Source organism: Archocentrus centrarchus, chromosome 22, assembly GCF_007364275.1.
Source record: "Archocentrus centrarchus isolate MPI-CPG fArcCen1 chromosome 22, fArcCen1, whole genome shotgun sequence".
In the NCBI taxonomy this organism is placed as follows: Eukaryota; Metazoa; Chordata; class Actinopteri; order Cichliformes; family Cichlidae; genus Archocentrus; species Archocentrus centrarchus.
In genome coordinates, this window is record NC_044367.1 from 4,957,756 (window position 1) to 4,974,906 (window position 17,151).

General features: G+C 38.5%; 1 long non-coding RNA gene across 1 annotated transcript; it reads right to left on the reverse strand.

Annotated features, from left to right (window-relative positions):
* Positions 1-987: 987 nt before the first annotated feature.
* On the reverse strand, positions 988-8,751 carry LOC115801374 (uncharacterized). The gene is made up of 4 exons (XR_004021749.1): positions 8,330-8,751; positions 6,928-7,018; positions 5,631-5,743; positions 988-3,057 (listed from the first exon to the last, which is right to left on the reverse strand). It is a non-coding gene; the product is annotated as an uncharacterized LOC115801374 (long non-coding RNA).
* Positions 8,752-17,151: the final 8,400 nt, after the last annotated feature.

The following is a 17,151-nucleotide window of genomic DNA, read 5'->3' on the forward strand; positions in this document are numbered from 1 at the left end:
GTGGATGCTAGCTCCCCGGCTAACGTTAGCGGGCTAACTCGTACATCACGGCAAAGTAGCACTCAGAAATGAACCCCGAACCATTTGCAAAGTGTAGCAATATATGACAACAACTTCTATCATTCAAAAGAGAAGAAATTCCGTTTTCAGTTAGACCGTGGCGGACAAGGAGAAATCTGAAGGCTCCTGCAGTTCGTCTGAGCCCGGATGCGATCAGAGCTCCGCTATGAGTAACTGTCAGATCCACGAGAGGTCTGTGGAGCGCGCCTTCCCTGCTGCCTTCAGGTGCTGCATGAAATGCTATAATTCTTTGCTCAGTCCTCAACTTCTACTGTATTATGATGTAAGTTGTCATGAGTATACTGCTAAGTGTGCTATATCAGTGGATATAATAAAATGCATTAAAAAAAATAAAGCAAAAGTCTGGGAATTTGCAAAGAAGAAAAGGAGGCCATGCTGCAGATCAATCAGGTACAGGGTCCAAATCAGAGGCTCCACATATATCACCATGGACCTCTAACGCTACTGTAACATTTATATTGTTCCACTAATGTGGAACAACAGATGCCTGAAAGTGCGTTATAACTCAATTTTAAACAAATGTGTTGTCATGCAGTAAGTATGCATCCATTGTTTCTTTTGTGTGTAACAATCATAATACAAGTTTGAAATTACGTTGTGTACCATAATATTTAAAAGTTGTGCTTTATCAAAAAACCCAATTATGTTTTGTTCCAAATATCGTCTCCAGAGGTGATAGCTGCTGATGTAGGACTATAAAGTCCTTTTCGTTGGGAGCGCTTGAAAGCAGTGGAGGTTCCGGCGCGCACGCACAATACTCCACGGCTATTGACGACGTCATGGCGTAACGTGACCGCGCTTTGAGATAGACGTCAGCACTGCTTGAAAAAAGAAAGACATTAACTTGTCACATTACATCCTTTATTTGATAATCAATCACATGAAAAAAGTTTAACGGCCCTTTTTCAAAATAGTTTCTTAAATACAGACTATTCATATTCATCAAAATATAAATTCTTGATTTAAAATATCAAGCTTCTCTTTAATAGTTGCCTTTAGTTTGTCATTGTTTTATTTTTTTTCCTTTTCATTGAAGTGATTGTTATCAAGATGCACATTTTCAAAGTCAGTAAAACACCTGGATAGACACTGAACACACAAAAAGACACAGAAGAAGGATGGATACTCAGTCACTGTTGTCATACAGCAGATAAGTCAGCTTTGTAAAGCACCAGCGTGCCACTTTAATCAATATATCTTCTGACCATTTAGCAAACCTCAGTCCTCTGTGAAAACACTACTGCTGCTGGAATAATAGTAAGAAAATATGAAATGCAACATCAATGTAAAGGCCTTCTTCTCTCTGAAATTCAGCATTAAAACACCACAAGGCTGAAATGCATTCACAAAAACAATATTTGTTTGCAGAAAAAAAAAATTAATAATTGATAGAACTGACAAAAAGGATTTCCTCCTTTGAGATGGCCAAAAACAAAACAAATTTTATTTCTTTTATGTCTAAAAGTGAAAACAAAATGGGCATTTACTGCCACTAGCATCATTTCTCTTTATTATACATATATGCATCATTTTGAATATTTAGACTATGCAGATGACAGGTTGGTGCTTATAACTGTAATAATGTAGTGTTTGCCAACAGTTATAACTCATATGACAAAATATATTTTTTAAAATCTTTTGCTATATTTATGTATCGGCAGATGTTATAGCTGTTGACAAATCTCCTTGCATCTATAGTGGGTTATAAGCTGTATATAGTATATGTAATGCTTATAAATGCTAAATTGGGGCGAGTTTAAAATAAAGCATTCCTCTGCTTTCTTATTTGAACACAAGCTACTAATAAGAAATGCTTTAAGATTTTTTTTTTCACCAGCAGAGGACAGCAAAGTGCTGCAAAATGAAAACATGATCACAGGACATTCCCCAGAGAGAAAACAGTCTTCCCACAGGCAGTAAACGTACCCCAGGGAATGAGTGCCTCGAGTTCTTCATAGCATGAGAATTCACACAGTCCAGGGAATGTTACACAGAATATTTCATAAATCACACAGTAGCATAAAAAGATAACAGAAGCACATCAGCAAATATTCTCCACACAAGCCAAGGTGCATCAAAAGTAGCCGGCAGTCTGTAAATCCCTGAATGCGCTCACAGATTACATGAGCAACAGTGACAATAAAAATCAATAATACTACAGCTGCAAAGAATTTAAAAAAAAAATGCTGCCTGCTTAAAGTCTCTTATATTTGCACAAACAGTAAATAGCAGTGATGGTGCAGCAGAGTTTGACATCAACACCAGAGACTCTGCTGATCCTGAGGCAGAAGAAGAAGGGTCTCTGAGCTTCTTAAATCCACCACTACCTCTTAGCAAGGCGACGAGAAGAGGTGACATCCTGCTGACGCACAAAACAGAGCCTGCAACACATTCCCCTCAAAGCATTTTAGTGAACAGGGAGAAAACAGCAGCAGCTTTCCTCCTGCTGATTGGAACAACCTATGCTGGTCCACATGCCTGCGACGTGAACCCATGCTGTGTTTCCCAGCTTTGAAAAGAGGCCTGGCAGTGAGGATCGGAGAGTCAACCATTGTCGTCCAGGTTGTACAGGAGGACCTGGTGGTTCGGGGTGAGGCCTGGGCAGGTACCCAGGCTGTACAGGCATCCAGCTGATGGGTAGCACGGCACCAGCCGGTAGTGCTGCAGCTCCTCCAGGCCAAACCCTGGGGAGCAGCAGTCTGTCACTAGCACCTTCACCCTCTTCCTGTCTGGGCACATCAGCCTCCGTTGCCCCCTATCCCCAATAACCCCCTCCTCTTCTTCCTCTTCATCTACTTCATCTTCTTCTTCTTCCTCCTCCTCAGCCTCCAGCTCCTCCTCCTCATGGTGGATCTTCCTCAGAAGGTTGTTGATAAGGACGGAGCGCCTCAGGTAGGCCTCGGGATCTTCCAGGAACCTTAGCTTCTCCAGGGACAGCCTCAGGATGCAGCTCCGGTCCTCCTGCAGTATCAAGTGCTGCAAGTGGCAAACACAAAGGCAGCAGATCAGTTTGTGCATTTACATTTTTATATTGGCAATTTATGTTGAGCATTTTCAAAGGATATCAGAAAATAAGATTTGATTTTTACAGATTAAATTTGGTTACTTTTTACTGAAACTATTTTAGAATACATTTAAAAAAGGGCTTTGATTTTGACTTTAACTTTGTAATTGTAGCCTCTTTATTTTATTATTTACCTTTTTACAATAAATTTTCCCTCTTCTGCCTTCATTTAATCGCATTTCATTTTTTGTGAAATTGTTTGAGCTTACCTTTGCCCAATAAATACAATCAAATAAAATCTGGTCTCCTCAGTCACAGAGAGCCTTTTAGTACATTCAGGCTTATCATTTGGCTCTGACTACAATTGAATTGATCTTTCAGGGAAGATGCTATAAAAGGCTGTTTGCTCAGTACCATCAGACAGGCAGTTACTCACATTTACTCATGTATTTCTCTAAGAGAGGGTAGCGACCAAAAACAGAGCTAAAAGCCAGTGAAAAGTAAGTCTGCTATGCACTAACATTAGAACTGTGTGGGCTTGAATTTCAACACCATAAATTTCAACTTTTATTTATGAATGTGTACTTAAAATACAGGGATGCACCAGCAAATCATGGACATTATCAGTGGTAAAAAACTGATAATTAACAAAAGGTGGACTGAGCTTAAATCTGGGTTTAATCTGCCCTACTTCGCTTGATTGGTTAGTCTAATGATTGCAAGCTACCTGAGATAAACGTATTAATTTTCATAAACCTATTAATGTACCTCAATAAACTATCTGGTTTTAGGTAAGAGTGTAGCTGCCACATTAGCTACCACAGCTGATCGCTTTGTTAGCACGAGTTTATTCTTTTACAAAAGAAAAAAGGTCACAAACACATTAAATGTGTATTCTTTGGTCATGTTTAGAGAAGACAGAAAAAGTGTTCCCATTATATCTTTTCAGGATTAAACTGTGGTTGTTGTTTAAAATCCTACAGCAAGCAAACATAAATGAGAAGGTTTGAGCAACAAAATATTACTGTTAAACAAATCTTTGCTTGTCTTATTTAAAAAATGCTTCTGATTGTTGTTTCCCACAATGTTTCGAACTGGCTTTTTCCAGGAGGCAATGGGAAAATGCACATTTACTTGATTAGCCTTCCTAAACACAAATTTTCCATGCTTGACATACTTTTGTATTTTTTTATGCAGCAATTTTAGAGTGTAATCCTGTGGTGCTGAATGCATTACAGTAATCTGTCAGCTTTAAGAGCTTTCAACATATGATGCTTTTATTATGCTGAGACTGTAAATGAGCAGCAGGAAATAAACTGGCAAAAAGGGCATTTTCACAGAAACATGGGACACATCACACAGTTTTAGCTTCTCAAAAAGTGAAGCTTGGGTGCTTTTCCTTTAAATGATTTTTAAAATCATTTTAAGACGTAGACTGTAGGTTGAACAAACTAAGCACTGTAATTGCGACTTTGGCTAAATTATATTATTTATTTATTTACTTATTTGTTTGTTTGTTGGCTAAAAAAGTCTATTGTACCTGAAGTGTATAAACCTTTAAAAGTTGAACATGAGCACAAAGGTTCAGTTATTCAAAGCAGAGAAATAGTGGAGCATCACACTGGCCAATGAGGGTTTTGCTTCTGGGATTCTTTCACCTACACTTGAACATATTTCACTTGCTGACTCCATCCATCCATCCATCCATCCATCCATCCATCCATCCATCCAGAAAAATGAAGCCAAAATTAAGGAAGGCGTTTTTGTTGGTCTCTGAAATTGGCAATGAGCTCAGAAGGAAAGTGAATCACAGTGAAAGCGTGTTTGTTAATGAGTGCCAGAAGACACACTTTTTACATTCTCATCTCAACTTCTTTATACCAAATCTGGGCAATGTCAGCGATGAGCATGGGGAAAGATTTCATCAAGATTTTAAAATGACGGAAAACCGATATCGGGGAAAATTTAATCCGAGCATTATGGCTGACCACTGTTGGTGGTCAGCCATAATGAGAGAGACGGATGTGCAGTTTAGCGCAAAAGCAAAAACCTCAAGCATTTTTGAGCACGCTGACCTCGTTTTATTTGGAGCTAAATTGAAAGTGCATCTCTGCTATTGACTTCTGGTTTGTTTTCAGAATAAACACAATAAAAAAAAAAAAAAATTCACATCTGAAATCAGCAGAAATCTGAAAAAAAAAAGATAAAGAGCTTGTCTGAAGTTCTCAGTAGCAAACATTTTTTTTTTTTAGACCAGTGTTATTTGAGTGTGTAGGATGGCAGAAAGGAACTGAAGGATGTGATGAAGGCCAACTAATAAAGAATGACAAATTAAAGTGATGGAGAGAATTGTGAAGCTCGAGAATGCACAGAAATGAATCAGAAAGATAGAAGAAGGCACACAAAAGAAGGAAGGGGGAGTAAAAAAGAAGGAAAAGCCAGAAACAGTTGGAGAGCAAGTTGGCTGTTGTATTAAGGTCTTTCTGCACAGAAAATCAAGTCACACTAGTGTCAAAAGAAAAAAAAGAGAGAAATGAACATGTACTTTTTGAAAATATCCATGTAGGCCTCGGTGTAAATCCTCCTCCTCCGCATATTTCCTCTTGAAGTAAGCAACTTTCGACGTCGTTGAATGGTTTGGTCTCTCTCACGGGGAAGCTGGAGACAAACACAGATTTGATCACAGATCTAATAGAGTAAAATATTTAAATATTAATGATCATGGCTTTCTAACCCACACCACCACAATCATAATGTGCTGGAGTCTCTGTTTTGAGTTTCAAATATGCATCTCTAGGTCAAAAGCTGCTTCTGTGTGATATTCAATCAAAGTTGTGAAAAAAAAGAAAAATTAATTCAGATTTAACCTTCTGTAAAAGTGACTTTTGACATGTAAACAAAGCTTGCTGTACGCTCTCACTGCCACCTAAGACCTTTATGGAAATTATAGAATCTGAAGGTGAATGTTGATGTCAGTATTCTGGGATTAAAGCTGGTGATAAATTATTTATATCACAAAATGTAATATTTGTGCATTTTTGGTTTCTGAATCAGCATCTGCAGCATTAGGTGGTGAAGATAGGCCTTTGGGAGCTACAGTGAACAACAGTTTACCCAAGAAGATCTGAACTTTAGGTCCCTTTATCAGCTTTTTCTGAAGCTAAGTCATCTACTGAGAACTGAGTTGACACTGAGTTGAAATGTTTGGACAGTTTCAGCAGAGCTTTTTAGCTTTTCAGTGTTTTGATTCCGTCTAACTGCTCTCATTAGCTGCGGCGCTGCACAGACAGTTCAGCCTCTCAGGACAGACTTGTAGAAAAGCTGCCCACCCCTCCCTTCATTAAAGACCCTTAGACTGAAATAATAGATGTGATTTGGGTTTCTTCACAGTTTTTGTGCCTTTATCTGTGTTCACTGTGCCTTCCTGATTAGTCAGAGTCATTCTGGATATGGTTCTGTTGCATCTCTGTTCTCTCTGCAGTTGTTTGTTGCTCGTTCCACTGATTTTGCACACATTTTTGTTGCATTTTGCCTCCTTTTAATGTCATTTCTCTCTGTGGTCAGTTTGCATCTCATCTCTGATCATTTTGGGATTTTTTTCATCATTTATTATTATTAATTTTATTTGTATTAATTTGATAACTTTTTCAAAATGTCACATTTTCTGCCTTTGTTGCATCCAGTCAATGGTTGTGATACATATGGCCACTAGAGGCCATGTACGGTAAATGTAATCTATTGAAAGGTATGATAGGTATTAAGAAAGCAGCACTGCGCGGCAGACTTCTGCCACATCGCTGTGAATTCCTGGTTGAGAGATCTTAAACTGCAGGTTTGATTACCTGCTGCCGATTGGTCCACAGCTGACTCGGCTTTCTGACCGGAGTTTAAATTAGAGCTGATCTGATTCTCCACATCGCCCTCAGAATCCTGCTGGAAAACATACACACAGATAAATGAGGAGCAGAAAGGACCAAACATCAGAGCACAAACAGAAGAACTTCACATTTGATCACATTTATTCACTTTCATATTCTTCACCTCAGTGTTTATATATATATATCTATATATATATATACACATTAATAGACACACACATATATTTATAGGCTATAAAAGGGCAAAAAATTTCAAATTGAAGCAGACAAATGATGAATGGATGTGCAAAGAAAAATATTTTAAATTATTTAAATATGTGAGCTAAACCTTTCTTGGCATTATTAAAACACTTTTCAGATTTATACATTCCCACACTAAAATCACCCACACACTGTATGTGCACTGCAGTATAATGTCCTGATTTGATCCTTTAATGGTGTTACATGATACTGCACTTTGGCCAAATGTACCTAGAGACGTCGCATCCAAAATCTGCTCATTTGAATTTAAGAGAGATCAAGAGAGGGGAGAGATAAAAGGGTTGCATGCGTGTGCATGTGTGGGTGATGCTATTTAAAATGCCATAAATCAATCATAAACACTGAGTGGGACGCTTTACATAGTGAAACATTCACGCCGGCTCCCCTGAAGCTGCTGTGGTGACTCACACAGTTTCTATCATCCAACTGCAGCCCGAGAATGATGCACGGTGATGGATGCATAAGCAGAGAGAAAAAGGAGCGATAGAGGCTGCGTGGGAAGTGTGTGTGTGTCAGTGTGTTTGTGTGCATTGTGTGCCGTTTTTTCTTTTGCTGAAAATAATTTTGCTAAAAGCAGAACACGTTTGAGCAGGAGATCACGAGTTTTCATTCTCCTAATTCTTACAAAGTCCGTCTCTCCAATAAGAAGATTTGGCAAATAACAAAAGCTCTTTTTCTAGTTTGCGTCAAAAAAAAAAACTTGTGCCATCTAAAGTCAATAGCTTGCATCTCAAATAGAAACAGGTGATAGAAACTCTTCTTTCTGAGGCAAAAGCAGCACTTTCTTTAAGAAGTGAGCATTTTCAGGAACAAACAAGCTGCTGTAATAATAATGAAGACACCTGCATTCAGTTACATCCTTAAAACACTCCTAAATCAACATGTCTTACCAGAACTTTCTCGCTTTAACTATTTTTTATATCTATATCTATTTTTCCACGAAGAGCTACTTATGTTTGAGCTCCCTTCCTCATTTTTTTTCAACTGATTTTCGTTTCTTCTGCCCTCTTGTTTGAGCACGTTTCCTCAGTTTGGGAACTAGAAACAGCTGTTTTGCAAAATTTCCACCAATCCGTCCATTAAAATTACCGCCACAGGTTCTTACCTTTAAATAATTATGTCGTGCAGCAGTTAAAGCCTCCCTTCCTCTCTCTTCCTTTACGTCCTTCTCTCTTCGGCGCTTCATCCACCGTCCTCACACCGATCTAGCGACTCTCCAGCTCGCCTGAAGCCACAGCCTGTGTCGGTGCAAACAGAAAGCCAGACGGCGGACGTGCGCAGAGCTCAAGCTCCTGTCGGGGTGAGACGCTCACTGCTCTCCCAGACTCCCAAAATATCCCGTTCACAGCAACAGGAGACAACACACTCCGCTCAGTGTGTGCCCTCATTGGTCCTGGAGGAGGCAGATGTTTTCTGTTGCTAGGAGACTGAGTAAGCGCGGCGATGACGTCCTTGCATCAGTCCCCGTCTTCCCGCATCCAAGCGACACACGCCGCACGTCGTTTGTCAGCACACTGAGAACTTTTAGGGTGGTTTGGTTCAAATCCGGGCTTTAAAGTTTCAATGGGTTGGCAGACATAGATGCAGTTTTTAAATCCAATTCTGTTTGGCTTGCTTGGCATTTCTGGCGTAGTTAATGAGTAATGGAGATGAACGCAGTCAGACCCAGCAAGTGGGTAAAGTTATACACCAAGGAAGCAGACGTGATTTTGTTTTTCCCAGTCATTTTTGTGTCTCTGTGGTTGTTTTGCACTCTTTGTGGCGGTGTCCTTTCCTTTTTCAGTTGTTTTCTGTGTTCTTGTGGTCCGTTTGCATCCATTTGGTTCTGGTCCTTTGTGAATGTTTTGCATTGTTGTCTCCTTGTGGTTCTTTTTGACCCTTTCAGTGTCTCTTTGCAATCCCTTTGTGGTCATTTTTGGTTGATTTGTGCCTCTTGATGACTGTTCTGCGATCTCTGTAACAGCTCCGCATAAATATGCAGAATGTGTAAAGAGGAGGGAATAGACTTTTGATACTGGAAGCTTTCTGGGTTTGTAGTCCATTCATAGTAGGGACCAATCATGCTTGAGCAGGCTATGTTTGCCTGCATCTAAACAGTGTGAGTGGAGAGCCAAAATGTATTTGCCAAAATCCAATCTCAAAAACCATCTGACATCTAATGATGATTCAGTGTTTTAAAACTGATCCACTTTTAATTATAGCAGGCACATAGAACAGACTCATAAGTCTCAGGTATCAGCGGTTGCTGGTTCCACCATCCACAGTGCCTAAGTCACTGGACTATAGCTAGTAGGATACCAGATTGTTTTTCTATTAGAGGACATTTTCAGTTACTTAAGAGACATTTTTCAATTAAACACTAGGCATAAATGGCTGTGTACCGTCAAAGCTTTTTAAAGCTAGATATCCAAACTAAAATAAATATTGTGTGAATATGGACTTCAAACAGCTAATTAACAAGCTCCAAATCCATGTTTGTGGGTTAAATCTAAGGCATCTGTGGCCAAAGATTAAGCTAAACCCCACAAAACATAAATAAAAAAAAAACACAAGCTGCTTTCTTCAGTCTCTAATCCCCTCAGTGTGTTGTCCTCTCACTGTTAATGACAAAGATTTAAAAAGCAATCACACGGTGGTGAAGTGTGTTTTTGTTTTTAACTACAAAAGCCTCATTTTCAGAATTAAGACATCCAAACTGTGCTCAGAAGGGAGGAGAGGGCCCAAGAAAACAGATGGCAGGCAGACGTTTACCACAGCAGGGATCTTCTGGTTTTTATTGGCAATGACAACTTGGTACAAAAAGTGCTTTCTGGGTGCTGCGGGAGCTCAGCATGCACAGCTCAGACCAGGGCTGCAGAATAGTCAGTGCAGTATCAGGATCAATGTCCACTGTCTCTTTATAGCCTGAAAGGCTTCTGAGGGAGGCCAGCAAAATGATAGAAAAGTTTATTTTCATTCATTGCTTTAACCCTGTCTCACTGAAATGACATTTTATGGGAATTCATTTTTTTCCCAGTTATGTTTAAACCAGAACTGTGAACCCAGTCAGAGACAGCTGGAAGTTTTGGAGCGGATGTTATGTATAAAGCATTAAAACTAGCTTAAGGTCTGTGGTAAGTTTAGGCAACAGCCTGTGAGTCAGAACAGCAATGAGGTCATGCCTAAATCCAAAAATGTTTTCTGTGAACTGTTAGTGTATTAAACCAGACAATGACTTCTCCCCTTTCTTGACCAAAAACTGCCAGTAATGAAACATAAAACCACCCATCAGTTTAAGTGTTGTATTAAATTTGAAGCAAATTTAACACAAGTTTTAACTTTGACTATTTTTTTTTAAAGGAATACTTGGCTAAATTATACTCTGTCACTATGAGTTGCATGAAAAGATTAGTTAGTCCCATGTTTGTGCATTAAATGCAGAGCTACAACCACAAGGCCTAGCTTAGCATAAACACTGACAGTAGCGCTAAATAGCTCGCCAGGCTTTGTCCACAGTGAAAAAAATAAACTCAGCAGCACTGCTATAGTTTGACACACTTACAGCATATGTATTTAATCCTCACAACAAAAACATGACCTTACCTTACCTTAAGAGGTAAAGCTGTGCAACCATAATTAGCATGGTGTTTCCCACTCTTTGTTTCCACTACGCTAATTGTCTCCTGACTCTAGCGCCATACTTAAAACTTGAACTCCAAGTTGACTGTTTTAAATATGTCAAACAGATTAATTCAACTTTGCATTCATTTAATTATGTTTTATTTATAAAAATAAAAAATTAAGCTAGCTAACTATGAGAAACAGCCGAGTTCACATTTGTACAGGGCCACAGCGGGAAATAGATCTGAATTCTGTTCAGTTAGACCTATTAACAATCAGATTTTGATATGATTTTAAAACAGACCTTTTACAACTGATATTCTACAAGGTCCATCACTTTGCATGTGAAAGATCCCCATTTCCGTACCAAGTGGACACAAACCCAGGATCAGGGAGTCATAAGCTTGTGTACTGCTAGTGTCCATCCAGAGCCCAAATAAATGGAGGAGTTATGTAAGGAAGGTAAAATCTATACCAAACTCAACATGTGGATCCGTCCAATGTGGTGACTCTTTGAGAAATAAGAGAACAGTCAAATGTAGCTTTTATTTAAAACTGCTCTTCTTTGTTCTGTGTAAAATGTATCCAATGTACTTAACAGCTTAAAATTTGAATTTGCTAATGGATGAAATAAAACTTTATTTGGTCTTGGTTTTTAAAACATTTTCAACCCTCTATAGACTTGCTTTGGACTTCAACCTGAGTTGTCTGACTTCAGCCCTGGTCAAGGCCTTGATAAATAAACCTTTGGGGCATATGCAGTCCTACAGCAGCATTCACAGAGAACAACAAGGAGGCTTCATGCAGATGTGTATCAACTCTTTGTCATGGTGGATATGTTTCATCTCAAAATATTACAGGCACTTCATCAGTATTACAACTGTATTACATCTGCAGCACAATCTGATCACACAAATCTGTCTCACATCTGTAATACAACCTGGGATCTTGAACTGAGCATGCAGATATATAAATACAATCCTGGGACGTATTTAAAAACATTAAACATTTACTATTTTTAAAAATATAATAGATATGATATATTCTATACAACAACTAAACATGCATAAAATATATTCATCTGTGCAGTAAATATAATTCATATCACGATTCATACTCACACGTACAAAGCAGTAGAAGAGGAGTGCTGATATTATTTTTCCCCGCTGTAGACAAGCACTTGGATTGTTGAGTTTCTGTCTATATTCTATAAAATTAAACTGATTATAAAATGTTGAAATAGTTTTGACTCATCTGCCAAATATCTTAATAGGTTAAGACCAGTAAATGAATTTAAGGATGCACTTTGGCATTATTAAAGTTTATGTTGTTGTTTAATACAATAAAGCTGCTTTGGGTATTTTTTAATTAACTATAAATCTCAGTCAATGAAGACAGATTTCCTCAGCAATCCTAGCCAGCCAACTTAAAAGGAAGAAACTGACTTTTTTCCCCCTCAAATCCCTAAAGAGTAACTGTCAAATTGCTGCCTACTGGAAAACAAAATTTAACTTCAGGTGATTTCAAAGTTGTGCTTGCCGTTTTATATTTTTTTCCTTTTGACAGTGAAAACACTGGAGAAATATTTTAAATAATGAATTAAAACATTTTTTGGCTACACCACAGGACGCTAACATTAGAAGGCCTACAGTATTAACTGGTGACATGTTGACTATTTTGTGAGTTTACAGGTTATAAAGCATCACAATAAGGATCCTGGACCAGAATTTAACCGTGAGTGTTAATTTTAGCCAAGAGGCTAATAAATCACTGGTTAGCTATCATAGTAAAACTTGCTGGTTGAATATACAGGATAAAAAACCTGTCCATGCTATGCATTTCCATGGTATACCTGGACAGTGTTGGTTCTTTTTTGTGATACTGCACTATAATTCAGTAACTAGCAAATTTCTGGGTCTCCTTTAGCTGGGGCAGATAATTTTCACAGTTGCCTGTAAAATTGTGTCAGTTTGTTTTCAAAAACAGAGTCATACCTTTCAAAATCACTAGAAAATAACACAATTATACATGTTGTTGGGTGAAATCTGCTTATAGGAATGGGATTTGGTTTGCTTCGTCTTTAGAGGCCTAAATCAGAACTACATCACAGTGTAGAAAATTAAAAAAAAAAACCCTCTGGATCCCCATTTAAGTTAGCTCCAGCACTCCTATTCATCTATACCTTAAGTAACTGTCATTACACATCTACAGTTTTAACTTACAGCATTTACATGTTGGTTCCTGCATTAAACAGATACAAAATGAGTCCATTCAGCTATGTCCCTCGAGAAGTGACTCATGTTCATATAAAAGAAAAAAAGATAAAAACTTGTCTTTCTGCTGCTGGAAACGTCCCTGAATGTCTTTAGAAACATAATAAATCACAGAATGAACAGAAGCTGTTCAGAGGTTGTGGCTTACTTTCTTGACACACACCGACATTATTGTCTGTCAAAAGATTAGAAAAAGGTCATGGTTAATGAAAAATAGGAGAGTAGATGATGAGGATGAAAGCTCTGGGTTCAGTAGTGAAAGCTGTCTGCTGTCTTTTTTTTTTTTTTTTTCTTTTGTATACTAACACATTAAACACAAAAAAACTGGAACGCAAACAGCCCTGATTTGTAATGCATGGCATCAGCTTATGGCCATCAAACCTCGAGTCATTTCCGATCACAGTTTTCAAACCAGTTTCTCAATTACTCAAGAGGCCGTGTTGTCACCTGCCCAAAGAAAACAAACGAGTGAGTAAACACATCTCTGCTCCCAGTGTGCGAACCCCCGAGGGTTCAGCTACAGTATTTCTCAACACAAACAAATGTAACCCCCCGCTCCAGGCTGAACTGCTGCCTTGTGACTTAAAGATGCTCAAATGGGAAGAGGAAGAGCATTAGCAGCAGCATTACCCTCATCACTATCACACTGTACAATTCTACTGCTATAACTACCAATTATCACAGTATGTCACAGAGTGTGACTGGGGGAAAAAAAATACACACACATGTGCACACACTTCCAGGGTAATTCATTGACTGTTCTTAACAGCTGCAGTGAGATATTTAAAGCCTCTTTTGAGCTCAGTATTGATGGGTGTTGAAATGAGCTTTGCCCTGTGAAGGAGACTGAGCTGCAGCCAAATAACATCATTCAGGATTGATGAGGCTCATCCCAATGGCTTTAAGAGTCTCCAGCTGCTGGTCTTCCTGCCTGCTGTAGCACGAGCGTTAGGAGAATATGAATGAGTGCTGAATATGAATGACACATCCTTCTCCTCCAACTGAATCATAAAATACTGGTTCTAATTGGTTTGAAGTATTTCATGGTCACATGATCTTTCCCTCGTATTTCTACACTGCAAAATATAAAAAAAGTGAAAGCTGCTTTACAATTTTAAGGTAAAATAAATTAGACCACCAAACGTTATCCTGGTTAGTACCTGTTGCCTGTCCTGTGATCTGTTCCATTTACTGAGCTGCTTAGGTAGTTGTTTGAACTTACAAACCTGACAGGTAAAAGCAGTTATTTTGAGATTTTACACGTCAGGCTGTAAGAAGAAATGATCTAGTCCAGGGGTCGGCAACCTTTAATATGGAAAGAGCCATTTGAACCCGGTTTCCATGGAAAACAAAACGATGAGAGCCGCAAATACTAGCGGAAGCCGGTAGCGGCTAAATTGAGAAATGAAAATAAATAAATAAAATGATTTTATTTTAATATTTCAAGATCACAATAATGTTCCAATTTAAAACTACGAACTGACAAAAATAAAATGCACTTCAATTGGATACTTATAATTTACTTCCGAGAGCCGCACAGAGCTGCAGCTTAAGCCTGAAAGAGCCGCGGGTTGCCGACCCCTGGGCTAGTCATTACAGGTCATAAAATTAGGTGACTACAACCTGAGATGAACTACACATGACACTGTTTCATAAAGAAAAACTAAGCTAAATTGCAGAAGCAGGGTGCAGAAATTTTAAGTACACCCCATGGGTCAATAGCATGTAGAACTTCCTTTAGCAGCAATAACCTGAAGTAACTGTTTTCTGTATGACATTCTCAGTCTCTCACATTCATTGTGGAGGAACTTTCGGCTCACTCTTCCTAACAACATTGTTTCAGTTCACTGAAATTTGTGGGGAATTGTATATGAACAGCTCTCTGTGGTCCTGTGATAGCTCTTTTAAGGTCCCACCACAGCATTTCAGTCAGATTGAGGTCTGGACTTTGACTGGCCTATTGCAACAGCTTATTTTCTTTTTTAGCCATTCGCAACTGAATGGCGAAACGCTGTGCTTCAGATCATTGTCCTGTTGCACGACCCAATTTCAGGCCAAGCTTTAGCTGTTAGACAGATGGCTTCACATTTGACTCTAGAATACTTTGATTTACAGAGGAGTTTATAAGGTGGACTCAATGCCTGTAAGGTGCCCAGGTCCTGTGGCTGCAAAACAAACCCAAAACATCACCCCTCCACCACCATGCTTGACAGTTGGTTTGAGATCTTTGTGCTGTTTGGTTGTCACCAAACGTGGTGCTGGGCATCATGGACAAACAGCTTTGGTCTCATCTGTCCAAAGGACATTGTTCCAGGAGTCTTGTTGTTTGTTGCAGCTTTGCAAAGCTAAGCCATGCTGCCATGTTCTTTTTAGAGATAAGAAATGGCCTTATAACCCTTTGGAGACTGATGCCCAGCAACAACTGCTTCTCTAAAATCCCATACCTGAATACTCCAGACCAGCAAACTCCCAACACTTCTGTTTTTATAGAGGTGCTCACACTTGCTGACGATCAATGAAATCAAGTGCATTTCATCAGCAGCGCCTGGCTGCTATTCACCCTCCTAATTCCTACAAAAGCAGCAAGGTTGTACTTAGTTTATCACAAACTGCTTCTGCATTTTGTCTTAATTTTTGTTAAATAAATAATGATATGGTGTAACATGTCATGTAACATTTCAGTGTTTTCAGTGTAACACTGCACTGTAACTGAGTCCAACAAATAAAATGTTTCTAAGCTTTTGGTCTTTGTAAGTAAAAACCAAGGCGGATGTTTTGGGGTTAACAGTTTACAACTGAACATTCAAACACCAATAGTGTATTAGATGTACCTGAGTTTATTGGTACTCTGATTTTGGTAAATTATAAGTGTTAGGGAATTGAACACTAGCCTTCGTAGCAGTTAGTGCTGATATTATTTAAAAAAAAAAAATACAAGCTAAACCAGGACTTCACATGTATTAATGCAATTCTAACTTATCATATGATTAAAGTCTGACATTTTAGGAAATGAAGGAACAGAATGAAACCTAATTAAAAAAAATCAAATCACTAAATTTCTATGTGATGACTTCCTGATTAAATTGTCAGCTATTAGCTGGTATCAGCTTTGGATTCAAACTGTGCTGCATTGCTTCTGACAGTCAAAACAAGTGAAGACATCATTAGGTTTTGGATTTTGTGTCGTCTGCTGGCCGTGTGGATTTATTCGAGTAAACGATTTACTGACTGAGCACAAAAGTTGATTTTTGACCTGGGAAAGAGCCGTCAGCACGAGTCAGATTAGCTACTCTTTTTTTTGTGGTTTAACACTGAAACTCTTCATCCAAAAATGCACATTAATTCAGTTTCTCTGGATTAGCTCTCCCACAGTGCTCTCAAATCCACAAATTACCACCAGCATTCCCAACAAATATGCTTTTTGTCAGTTTCAGTGTAGGTTTTGTCAGATTTATGATAAAATAAATGCAATAGATTATTTGCTATTTTTTTAGTTGGAAGGCCGATTTTAATCCACTGAATAGAAAACTTTGGAGACTGGTTTAAAAAGTACGAAAAAGAGGGATATACTTAGATGTGACCAACTGGGAAAAATCAATGTAGACTTTAAGATTTGATTCACAATTTGATTTCAAACTTTTGCTGATCTGCCTGTGATCACACTGTTTGAACCTAATTACCAGGTGGTGATGAATTATAAACACAGACATAACCTAATTTTACATAATAAACCTTTACCTTTACTGTGGTCTTGTCACAGTTGTGTCTACTGTTATATTTTTTCTTTGTGTGTGTGTATGTTTACAGTTACAGATATGTGCTTTTTACCAGCTAAACAAGCTCTTTATGCCCAGAGGAAGGATGTAAATTGCAGTAAAATGTCACTTGAGAGTTGTTCACAGGAGTCTGTGAGCTTGTAAATCACTGCATTCATCCTAGCAGTGTGATGTAACTTCACCAAATGAGTATAAAATTGGATAGATGGATGTGTAGCCATGTGTTTGCGTTCTGACATGAATGGCATGAGTTTTAAATGAAACTCTGGTTGGTGTAC